Source organism: Epinephelus fuscoguttatus, linkage group LG19 (assembly GCF_011397635.1).
Source record: "Epinephelus fuscoguttatus linkage group LG19, E.fuscoguttatus.final_Chr_v1".
NCBI lineage: Eukaryota > Metazoa > Chordata > Actinopteri > Perciformes > Serranidae > Epinephelus > Epinephelus fuscoguttatus.
Genome location: NC_064770.1, coordinates 39,721,306 through 39,734,804, shown reverse-complemented (window position 1 = coordinate 39,734,804; position 13,499 = coordinate 39,721,306).

Below are 13,499 nucleotides of genomic sequence, written 5' to 3'. Positions count from 1 at the left end.
ATTAGAGCTTGGGAGCATCTCTGATTACACAGGCAGCAGCTCCAGTGTGTACACGTCCATCAGCACCCAGTGTTAAAGAGATATTTCTCTCTGAGACTGAGTCGCGCTGTAAACATGTCAGACGACATGTGGTTTAAATGATCATGCCTTTTTTTTTAATTATCCAGTTTGACTTCAAAACAAAGCAGAGAGTGTTTGTAGAGTTCACCCACAGCACACACACACACACACACACACACACACACATTGAGGATACTCAGGTCACCAGGAGAAATCTAGTGTGTGTTTTATGATGAGTTATGACAATATCGGTGAGATAACTGCTGCGAAAATGATGAAAATTAAGAAATAAATTATAAGACAAGGTGATGCAGGTTAGTAGTTGAGTAATGATTGTTAGAATTACATATTTCACTGTGAAAAGAGAAGAGGAAGTGAATATATTTGAGCCAAAAACAGACGAGTACAATTTATTTTTATTGTAGTAATTCTGTAAGACATTATACAAACTACTGTGAGTTATGAGACATTATGATGTCCTGTATTATGAAGGGTCAATTTTATACATAAACCATTTTGAAATCTGAGATTGAATATGGAGAGACTAGTTCAGACAGTCAGCTTGAGCTGCACTGATTGACACACACATCATATCTCACTCTCCATATATCATCTCCAAACACACCCTCACAATCTGACGGTGTATATAAAATGCAAAATCTCTCCCTTTGCCTTGGCAACATCACTGCTGCCCTGCTGCTCACTCTTTTAGCCCCACCTCCACCCATTTAGACTTGACCAGCGGACTTCACTACAAGCTGATTGGCTGTTGAAACAGGTGACGTGCTTTAAAACCAGCCGCCAGCCATTTGACCAGCTGAGTGTCAGGTGACACCATCAGCCGGCTTGAGTCCAGCTCAGACCGGTTTCATCTCGTCACGAATATTTGGTCTAAACTGGGCGTCAGAGCTCCGTTCAAAAACACATCAGTGACGTTAACATGCACAAAAAATTAAAATGTTTGCCCTTATTCCAAAAAGACTGCTGTTTACATGGTTAATGAAAAAGAATATTCCACTACTGTTCCTGTTTACACGCAGATTAACAAGCCAAAACATGTCGTTTATCAAGTTAAAAGACAGAGAAGTAAAGTTGCTTGTGTGTAAACAGGTGAGAGATCATGTGTCACAAACTGAGGTAAAAACCCCGAATAAATTACAAATTGTAAATGTCCAAAATATGCTCCTAAAACCTGAACGATACCTGCATGTCCAACACGTCTTCATAGTAAAATTCTACATTAGGAATAAGGCCTAAGGCCCCGATCACACAGGAAGTGTTTTGCAGGGTGCAAAACGAGAGTAGTAAATGCCGCTACGAAAAAAAAAAGGCTTGCTGCACCTTTTTATTGTTGCCAGGCAACCACTCCATGTATCTTGATAGCATGTATCTTTGAATGCCTCACTGTCCAGTGGAGTGCCCCAGGGCTCAATTTTGGGGCCCATCTTATTAAGTCTATATATTTATATATCTATAATTTGCCACTTCAGTGGTATCGCCTACCACTTTTACACTGACAACACACAACTATATGCATCTGTTAAACCGAACCACCAAAACAATCTCACTGTGCTAAGAGACTGCCTATCTGCTATACAATCATGGATGGCCCGTAACGTTCTCCAGCTGCACTCTGACAAAACAGAGGTCCTCATCATTGATCCCAACCCTAAATTCAATTCAGTCAGTCAGCACCTCGGTTCTCTAGCCAGTCATATCACCTCACATTCCAGAAACCTCAGAGTCATATTCGACTCACATCTGAAATTTGACAAGCATCTCAACTTCATGGTTCAGACCTGTTACTTTCAATTAAGGAACATCAGGAAACTTTGCCTGGTTCTCTTATCCAAGGACATGGAAAAACTTATTCACGCTTTCATCTCTACCTGTCTGGATTACTGTAATTCCTTATTTACTTGCTTCTCCCAAACTTCTCTGAACCGATTACAGGTTGTGCAAAATGCTGCTGCGAGGGTTCTCACCAAGTCTTCATTCTCTCACATAACTCCCATCCTGGCCACTCTGCACTGGTCACCTGTTAAATCTAGAATTGATTTTAAAATACTTTTAATTACCTACAAGGCTCTGCATGGCCTGGCTCCCAGCTATATTAGTGATCTGTTTAGTCCTCACACACCTGTGAGGCCCCTTAGATCATCCCATGCAGGGCTTCTTACTGTCCCCAGGACTAATTTGAAACCCAAAGGTGACCATGCCTCCTCTGTGGTGGCCCCCAAATTATGGAACAAACTTCCCACCACAGTAAAAACTCCACCTCTGTTGAGAGTTTTAAAACCCACCTTTTTTCTGTTGCCTTTTTAGATGCGGTGTCTGTAGTGTGATTACATAATCTTCTCTGTGTTACATGTGTATATATTTGAACTCTTGATTCGGTGCATTCCAGGCATATCTTGTCCTTGTTTTCCGTGCGTACTGTAATATTGTATTGTACTATGTTTTATTTCTATTGTACATCACTTTGTGACCACGGTCTTGTAAGGTGCTATATAAATAAAGCTTTACTTACTTACTTACTCCATCTTCTCCTTACCTTAACCTTCCTGTGTCATCAATCAACTGTTTATTTATTATTTTTATTTTATTCCACAGTAATTAGCAGCTAGTTACTAAAACATACAGGCAGAGGATACTTGCTGTAGCTCTGGTTGAGGGTGAGGGGGTCCGCCGTGTCCCCGGCCCACCACCTCACATACAATGTGGTCATGAGGCCACACCTCCTCCAGCTGTCGCTCCTTCACTCCTCTGTTGCATTGTTTAAATACGCTGGTGGGTTGGAATACCTGAAGGCATGGAGTGAGTGTGTTACTTTTGTCCTCATGTACGCTGTTTTTTGTTCGCCTTGCACCTGCATGATGTGTTGTTCCTTCTCAACATTGTAAATAACTGTAACAAGTATCTCAGATCCCAGTGAGGTTGTTTTCGGTTCCAGGCCTCCCCTATCTCTGAGCGCTTCTTTCCTTCTTCTTCCAGGGTAGTTATCAGCATCAGCACCAGCACACGTGCACACCCCCAGTTCACGCTGACACCGTCACAAACTAAAGGGTTAAAGAACCTCTCCGAGTGCTCAGCAGCAGTGACAGTGTACAAAATGCAGCATTTTTCTCCAAACAAAATGAGAGGCTGCTTTGAAGCCTGGCAGACAGCTTGTGGGCACATGCCCTCCCCTCCCCCCCTCCCCCCAGCAGTGTAGACACCCACAAATCCCCAGCAGTGCCACCCTGCCACCCTGGTGCCACACAGAGACTTGAAACGCTAAATTAGAGTCAGTCAGGATGGCGGATTTGGATGCAGAGTCAGGGTGGGCTCATTGGTGTGGTTGGATATGTTGGCGAATTGCGGTTCTGTGTGGGTATAAAGTATTTATTTTGGTGATAGTACGCTGTGTGTGTGTGTGTGTGTGTGTGTGTGTGTGTGTGTGTGTGTGTGTGTGTGTGTGGTCAGTGTCTGTGTGTGTGTGTTGAAAGCAGGTCTAGTCTGTATGTTAAACCATGTGATCTCCTGATTAAAATGTCGCTCCGCAGCAGATTGGGACCTAAACAGACTGTCACATCTACTCACAGTATATTTTACTGCAGAGTAAACAAACACCCAAAAGCTCCCTGCTCAGGTTTACGTGCTGCACCTCTGTAAGATGTCGTGAAAATATGTGTTGTTATTTCACCTTCAGTCTGAAGAATACACATCATCAAGCATTTATGCATCAAAACACTGACAGTGTAAGGATTCAGACTCTATTTCTTTCATTTTAGATTTAAAAGATTTTTCTGCACCATAAGTATACACAGATAATGTGGGAGCAGACCAAGAATAGCCTTATAAATGAACCTGTACCAATGGCACATCCTACGCGTGGCCAGCGCAGACCATCCTACCCTAGAGTACAACTAACAGTGGTGAGTGAGGGGTTTGTAGTTCGTAATGAACCTCAAGGAGGCATGGTAGGCTGCGTCAACCTGCTGAAGACGTTGTGCAGAGGCATGCATATATAACAGATCACCATAGTCCAGTACAGGTAACAAGGTGGCAGCAACAAGATGCTTTTTCACATGAAAAAAAAAAAACACATCTTATTGCAAAAATAAACCCCCAACTTTAACCTCAGCTTCTTCACCGAGCACATCACATGTGACTTAAAAGTGAGCGAGTCATCGATCAAGATGACTCCTCTATGATGTTACCATCAAGAGTGACCACTGAAGGAACATTTAGTGGCCCATTTCTGGCATTGCTGAACAACATGAGTTTCCACTTGTCTGCGTTGAGAATAAGTTTCAACTCAAGTAAGGTATGTTGAACCACATTAAAAACATTTTGCAAAGATTCAATGGCCTGTGCAAGAGTTGACGCACAACAATAAATCACTGTATCATCAGCATAAAAATGAAAATTTGCACCTGGTTCTGACACACTGTGACCCAGATTATTTATATAAATAGTAAATAAAAGTGGACCTAATACAGAGCCCTGTGGTACATCCTTGGAAACAGTTACAGTATCTGAGCATAGATCTTCACTCTTAATGCACTGGGATCTGTCACTAAGATAATTGGAGAACCAAGCAACCGCTTGTTCAGAGAGTTCAAGAATTTATTACATTCTTGTGGCGCAAAAATCTGGAAAACTGGGAAAACTTATTTTGTGTCTTTTGCACTCTGGCTGTTCTTGTTATTTTGTCCAGTGAACTGTTAAACACTAGAACACGAACCAAGAGCAAAGGTTTGGCTTCAGATATGGCGACATAATGAGGTAACATATACATGTACATATTTTACTTTACTTTATTATTTGAGAGGGACAGTGCAAGTTAATGAGCATCACCATACAAGCAATACAATGACGTGAACATGCCAGATTGTAGCCATTGGCTAATTTCCATCTGTTGTCCCTAGCAGATGTTCCCTAGGTAAAACACAAATGAAAACAGATAATCACATTCTTAAAACAAACAACAATACATCCAGTTGATACATATAGTAAAGTGCTGACGTGCCTCAAGTACAAACAATAACAAAGTGCAATCAGTCTTAATAAAGTGCATATGGCAGTACTAAGTGCAACGGTCTGGATAACAGTAAAGTGCAGCAGTCAATAAGTGAACCTGTTTCAGTATCAGTCAAGTATACATTCAGTAATGTAATTCTAAATTATACAGTTTTTATATGCATTGTACCTGTAATTTTGTAATTTTGCATAAAAGCTGCCTTCTCTGTGGCGCCCAGTAGCTCCGCAGGTACAGCAGGCGTCCCTCGTACAAAGGCAACGTCCCTGCTGCAGCAGCCGTGGGCTCGATTCCAGCTTGCAGCCCCCCCACTGCATGGCATCCCCCATCTTTCTCCCCGTTTCACACTTAATACTGTCCTATTGATTAAAGGCAAAAGCCCCAAAAATAGTCTTTTAAAAATGGCCTTTCTGCTCATAATCAGCAGGTGTGTGTCTGCTTGGATTTAAATGTTGAATTCAGATCGTTCAAATCATTCAGTAGTTCTCAATGAGAAGCCAGCATATGCATTAAGGCTGATTTATGCTTGGGCGTGCAACACTAAGAAGAGTGACTGAGTATGATTTTCCTGTTCTGAATTTACTCCTTAGAAATAATTCCTTATAATATTTACAGTATTAGTTCTCTGAAAATCTCTTTCACATCATAGCAAAAAATTGGTGTTAGAACTGAAATATCTCAAATCAAATCAAATCAAATCAATATTGAATCAAATCAGAAGTTGTATTGAATTGGGACTTTGTGAATCAAAATTGAATGGATTCAGGAAATCAGTGGTGACGCCTGTTTGGATTGCCATAATCTTTTTGCTTTTGTTTTGTCTGGTGACTGAAGCAGATCTATCAGTCACTTTCTGACCCGAAGGAGCATCAAAAATGTTGTCTGTCCAACGAGGCTTTTTGCAGTGCAAAGGTTTATTTATTTATTTATTTAATAAAAATGCAATGAGTTAAAAAAAAAAGAAATATATGAGTTCATATTGTATTTTGTGCACAATATTTTCACCCTTGTCACAACCTTTACTTTAGTGTTGAGGGAAACATCCTGAGTAACTTAACAAGCTTCCCCTAACCTTCCCAAAACTTCAAAACTTGAACCAAAATGACAGGAAAAATGATGCAGTCAGAGAAAAAATAATTAACGGATAACATTTATCAGCCGTCAGCTTTAATCTTTTATTTGTCCGGAATAATCCACTGTCGCATTCTTGGAGAGCAGGCAGCAGGCTGGGATACAAATGCACAGGACAGTGGAGGAAGCTGAATTTCAAAGACTGGTTTAAAAACAAAAAGAGTCGAAAAATCAGGCAGGTACAAACCTTTAAACCAAAACTGAAGACACACTGGGCAGGTGTGAGGAGGGAGACAGTAATCAGGGGAGTGAGAACAGGTGAGCAGACTGCAGGATGGGTGAGGGACAGGTGAGAGTGACTAATCAGGGCAGTGAGGAAACACAAGAGCAGAGAGTGAGTGATCTGAAACAAGAGGAGGTTTGAAAACAGAACAGGAAGGAGTAGAATTAAACAAAGGAAAATCATGACATGACAAATAACATTCTCGAAGATTCAAAACAGTTTTCCGCCCCGCTCTTTGACTGACAGGTGATCTCTGAGAGTTTAAGAGCAGCAGCGTCTGCTTATCACACACACTGATGCCAGAATAGAAAAAGACCACTTTGTTTTCACTTAGTGCGATACGTCTGTCGGTAGGAGCGGTGATTGCTACCAAAGAAATTGGTGCCCATTTAATTCTCCTCACGACTTCACTCTGGATTGCAGCACAGCTATTAGAAAACACCTTTCACACACACACACACACACACACCATAAACAGTCGCTGAAAACGCCCTCCTTGTATTTCAGCCAAGTGTTTCTTTTTCCTTTTTTTTTTCTTACACTCAGAACACCCGTCTCTTTTGTTTTTGCCTAAACTCTGGTGAAATTCCAACACGAGGCGAGCGGGGCAGGAGAAGGACGAAGGAAAAACATGTTGGAATTTTCTTCTCCTCTCAGATCTTCAGGGTTTCTCAGCAGCAATTACACAGAAGTGTTACCAGATGCTTCTCGCCATTGTCGGACCAAAAACCACGTATCTGCACAAAGTCAGTCTGTCTTTCAGGACCGAGAAAAAGGAAATGCTTCTTTTTTTTTTTTAAATTTACGCCAATGCAGTTTTGAAATTTCACAACAGATTCTGCAGTAAATATCTCGGGGTTGATGAGGCTCGTCCTGCGCGCTCACCAGCAGCAGGGAAAGTGCACTTACATGGTTATTTCCCGACAGCAGCGTTTGGTTTCTGCAATCTTATCTTATCCTTGAGCCTTGACTCCTCGCTCTCTCCAATTAGTTCAAGAAAAACACACTTATGTGCACAGCACACAGATGCTCCGACACACACATACACACATTCACGCTCAGACAGATATTTTATTTTCACACACACTTTAATGTACAGCAGGAATATCTGCGCTCACACACACTGAAATAAAAACACTTCTCTTATGTTGCTATTAATAATCAGTCACTCACAATGTGAACACAGCGAAAAATACTGAGAGTTTTTCTCAGAGAATTTTATCTGTTTTAAAAACACAATGCAGAGAATAAGATGTACTTTAAAAGTATTAATACAACAATTCAAAAATACTCCTGCATTTAAAATCTTAATTAAAGACATACTCTGCTGGATTTTCCTAAAAAAACAAAGTATAGACTCAAACAACAGTAAAATCATGACCCAACAGCTGTGGCCAGAGACCAGAGTCCTGCACGGCTCCATTTTCTAAAACCGGCACCTGCCCATACCCGTAAAGCTCAGCATCAGAACTGACCTGTTACCCACCAGATGTCTAAGTCAAAGCCACACCCACCCACACCCGTTAATAAAAGTCCCTCAACCCAGTAAAAGTAACCCAACGGTTACACTTAGACCTTATTTCATTTACAGTATTGATTTTCAACTGAGAAATTTGGCTGTGATTTCTTGGTTAAGCTCCAAAATGATGGTGAAATATGGTCTAAATGTATAAATGTAATTTTTTACTGTCAGTACTTAGTTACATTTAATATGACAAAATTACTTTTGATACTTAAAGAAAGTCAATATCAGATACTTTAAGACTTTTACTTAATATTTTAACACATGATTTTAACTTCTATCAAAGTCATTTTCAGGGCTGCTTGCACAAAACACCTTAAGTTAAGATTTTCCTTGAGATCGTATTTAAAGGGATAGTTCACCCAAAAATGTAAATTCAGCCATTATCTACTCACCCATATGCCGAGGGAGGCTCAGGTGAAGTTTTAGAGTCCTCACATCACTTGCAGAGATCCAAGGGGAGAGGAGGTAGCAACACAACTCCACCTAATGGAGGCTGACGGCGCCCCAGATTCAAACGTCCAAAAACACATCATTGAAACCACAAAATATCTCCATACTGCTACTCTGTTTTTGGCCTAAAAACAGAGTTCAAATGAGGTTTTTCCAAACAACTTTTTATGTCGGGGCTTCAGGACACTTGGATCACTACGGACGAGCAGTATGGAGATATTTTGTGGTTTCAATGATGTGTTTTTGGACGTTTGAATCTGGGGCGCCGTCAGCCTCCATTAGGTGGAGTTGTGTTGCTACCTCCTCTCCCCTTGGATCTCTGCAAGTGATGTGAGGACTCTAAAACTTCACCTGAGCCTCCCTCGGCATATGGGTGAGTAGATAATGGCTGAATTTACATTTTTGGGTGCACTATCTCTTTAAGGTTTCATTAAAAATAAAATCTGTTGCACAAAACACCCTTAAGTCTTCTCCTTAAAGCTTCCTTAAAATGGTCACCTGGTTATTTGTGGTTTTATCCTTGTCCTGGTTTTATACTTAAGGAATCTGTAGACTGTTGCAAAAAAGACCTTAGCAAAAAAAAAACCTTAAGGTCCCTCTGACTCTGTCTTAACTGCAACATGACCAAGTTTATGGTGATAAATGAAAAAGCTAACACGCCCAGAGCAGAGTGTTCTGTGACCAGGAGAACCTGACGGAGACACTTCTGATTTGATTGAATTCATTTTCGTTGCTTCTTCCTACAGTCGTTTTCTGTTTTCTGGTGTTTGGGATCAGATTTATTTTGTAGTTTGTTCTTTCTCTGATTGTATTCCTCCAGAAGTTTCATCTTCTCCTCCTCTGACCAGTCTGGTTTTCTTGTCTTCTTTTCTCCTGACATCTAACTAAGAGACAACTCTGTGAGACGACATCAGGCTCCACAACTTAAACTGTTGTAAAATCTATTTCAACACAGAGTGAGTTAACGTTTTCCCTTAACTGAGGAATCCTTTTAAGGGATTTTGTGCAACTGCATAAGTGTGCAACCACTTATTTAAGTGTATCTTTTAGGTACTGTGTCCACCACCTGATAAAAGTGTGTGTGTGTGTGTGTGTGTGTGTGTGTGTGTGTGTGTGTGTGTGTGCATCTGTGCTGAAACTCTTGAATTTGAGGGGCCAGAGTTCAGACGACAGCAGATCCAATGACTGACCTCCTCTATGGGCAATTTAGCCCCAATCCACCAATCACAGGGCTTCCTCAGCCCAACAGGTCGGCCCCGCCCACAGTCCGAGTCTAAAGGAGGAGAGGGAGATAATGACACATCAAATATTTCTGACACCGGTCGCTGTCTCGCCAGCTTAACCTCCGACTGCATCGACTCTTCAAATGGCTGCGAGCTGGGGGCCATTCGAAAAGGGGGAAACTAAATACCTCATGTGGGCACACAGAGGGATTATGGGTATTTTCAGTTATGTGGGTAAGCTCAATTTTCTGACATGGTCGCTTTGGGGTTTTGATTCAGAGCAGAAACATGTTTGATATGCACACACACACACAGTCCTCCTCACTCACACACACACAGAGAAGCTGCCTCTGCTCTCAGTTTCTCCCAGTGTCTCCTGGGAGAGGTAATTGCTGCGGAAGCCGAGCTACTGAGCGCCAGCCGTCTGTTTGGTTGATAGGGATCAGCGGGAGAAGGAGTGTGGAGTCTACAGAACTCTTCACAACCTCAGAGCACAACACACAACAGCTCTCTGAAACTTTTATTAGGCCGGGCATTGTCCTGCACCAGGAGGAACCCAGGGCCCTCTGCACCAGGAGGAACCCAGGGCCCTCTGCACCAGGAGGAGCCCAGGGCCCTCTGTACCAGGAGGAACCCAGGGCCCTCTGCACCAGGAGGAACCCAGGGCCCTCTGCACCAGGAGGAACTCACTGTGCCAACAAACATCCTCAGCATGGCTGCAGAGTCTTGAAGTCTTGCAAGTATCCGCGCTCTACTGTGACAAGCTGCTGAGTTTATTCAGCCATGGATGGAGCAGAGGTATCAAAGTAAAGTATCAGGCTCAGACCCTCTATAGAGACTTTATATTTCCCCCTGAAGCAGGTAACGCACTGCTCTTTTCCACAATAGTGCTGACTATGCAAACCACACTGATTTCCCCCGGTGAGTTTTACTGACTGACTGACCTCTGCGTGCTGCATGCAAACACAGTTTCACCTCCTCCACCAGCAGCCATCTGCTCAGCCCGTCCTCAGCGTCCTGCACGGGGAAGTTTGGGTTCCCTGTTTGACACATCGACATGCTTCACAGATCAGAGACCCAACCCTGCGATCAGTCAACTGTAAATATGCTACTAAATAAGTTTCTGTGTTCGCCTTCGGTGCAGTGACAACACAAAGAGGAACACACCCAGGGAGTTTCTCATTTCAGGGTTTGGTGCAAAGAAGGACAAAAGACTTTACTGTTGTAAATAATTATAATATTAATCATCATCATCATATTAATAAGTAAGTCGGTAAACACTGAGAAAAAGAAAATAAAAGACATTAACCCTTTAAACTCTGCAACAAAAACAGCCCAAAATCCCCTTCATTGGTATTTTTGCTTATTGTGATTTTATTCCTTAGAGTCTCTTCAGTGCTTCATCTCCCTAAAATCTGTACAACCTGAGCTAAAAGCACATGTAGGTCAATCAATAAAAGTATTGAAATTGTGTCATTAAAAAATGCAAAATATATGTGTTTTCATCAGACTTTACAAAATAAAAATCCACAAGATTTCTAAATGTAGAAACAGTCTGAGGATCTGAGAGGTCTTGTGCTCTTTTTGTGCCGGTTATTAGTCTGGTAGCAGCATTCTGCACCAGCTACAGACGGGACAGAGAAGACTGGTTGCTGCCAAAATAAAGTGAGCTGCAATAATTGAGGCGAGAAGAAATTAGGGCGTTAGTGATGGTTTTCAGATCAGTAAGTGAGAGGAAAGGTTTGACTTGGTGATATTTCTGAGTTGGAAGAAGCAACCTTTGACCGTGGTGTGAATTTGTTTTTCAAATTTGAGTGATGAATCAAATATGACACCAAGATTTCTGGCTTGGGAATGAAGGTTGGGCGCCAGGGACCCTGGATGGTGAGCAATGTCCCCGGTGGTGTTTGAGGGACCGAATTGGACCACTTCGGTTTTACTGTTGCTGTTGAGTTTCACAGTCAAGGAGGGACTGAACTGAGCTGTTGTTGTCACCAGATTCAAGCGTGATATATAACTGGGTGTCATCAGCGCAGCAGTGGTATGAAATGTTGTGTTTTTGAAAGACTGGGCCTAAAGGAATCATGTATAAAGCAAAGAGTACTGGACCTAGAATGGAGCCTTGAGGCACTCCACATGTTATGGGAGCAGAGGAGGAAAACCAGCTGGAAAACACCAGGTCAGGCGCTGGGTGCTACTCTCGTGCCTTTTCTGTGTCAGCTTTCAAGAGTGCAGCGGCAGGTTGCGTCTGAGGTTGCTAAGCAAGCACTGTATCACAGCCTATTTAACAGAAACCCTGAGGTCAGAGATGATCTACTTCCTGTGTGTGTGTGGGACAGATGTGACACTCTGACAGCTCTGCACTAACATGATCAACTTCTCCTCCATATTTATCACACACTGATATTTGGAATGCGTCCGCACCACGACAGTGTCGCTCTGGCGTTAAAGCGAGCATACCACGCATCTACATTGAAATCAATTAATTCTGGGGAACAAAAATTGCAGCATGTGCACGGCGCCTCACCTCTCTGCTTCAACAAGAATGTTCTAGCTTTTCATTCAGAAATATACAAACAAAATTTTACATGGCCATTATACGGAAATTCCAGCCAGATATTAAACTTCTCACTGTCTCTGCATTTATTATAGCAGAGAGACGGAGCCACAAAAGTCACCTTCAGTTTTCAGCTGAAATTTCAGGACAGTCAGAAAACCTCGGTCAGGAGACCTCAGTGATGTCACCATGGCTCAGAGGAAACAATCACTCAGCTTTGCTTTTTTTAAAAAATTCTGCAATCAGTAGCCAACGTAGAGTGACCGACACTGGTGTCATGTGTGACCCATGTCGTGTCTTAGTTAAAATTCTAGTGAGCGTATATGTTGGAGCGGAGACACAGCAGAGCGACTCTGGGTACTGAATCTGCCTCGGACCGTGCTGAACGTGTATCTCTGCCGTATGAGTTGTGATATAAGTGTGTGTTGATTCATACCTGGAGCCAAAAGCGACAGTTTTAGCTGCGAGAGTCGTGACTAACAACCTGAGAGAAACAAGAGAGTGAAACAGAGAAACAAACCAGAGGAAGGAAAGAAAGTCTGCGAGAGAGAAAGAAGCCCAGCGATGAAACAACCTGAGATGTGACTCAGCTCTCCTGGGAGTTTGTTCATGCAACTGACTCTGGTATTCTGGGGAGTTTTATGTGACTGTGAGTGTTTGTGTGTGTTCACTCGGTATTTTCCATTGTTATTCTTGTTTGGTTGTTTTCTGTGTTTACTTTCTTCAATAATTATATGTTGACATCATTAAATTTTGGCAAAGGAGAGAGATTTTCATGTGGAGACGAACTACTGTTTGATGAGAAACCTTTAGGGCGAAAGTTGGAATACAGCTCTGCAAACATGCCTGTAAATGTCTCTGTGATGTGTAACTGTAAAGCTGACAGACACTGTGCATTGCTTTTATCTTGTACATCAGGCGTGGGAACATCAGGAAGTTTGGGAATTTTCCCTAGACTAGAGAAGATTATATTTTATCCTTTGTACAATGTAAATGTTTAATACAATATTGAATGTCCATCTTAGTTTGAGTAGGTTATGATTGGAATTTTATTAGTATGGAGTGTCTTCCATGACAAACACAGTTCTGTGTTGCACGTGGTCATTAAATCTGCATCAGTGCAGCTCTCTGTCGGGTTTTACAGCTCACTTCTACTCCTCACTAGCAGGGATGGGCAGTATTCCTATTACTTGTATTTAAAATACCTATTTCAATTACATTTGAGTATTTTGTAATTTGTATTTGATAAGGCCGATAAAAAGCAAATGTAATTTGTAACAAAATACTTTTGAGTGGAGTAATTTTGT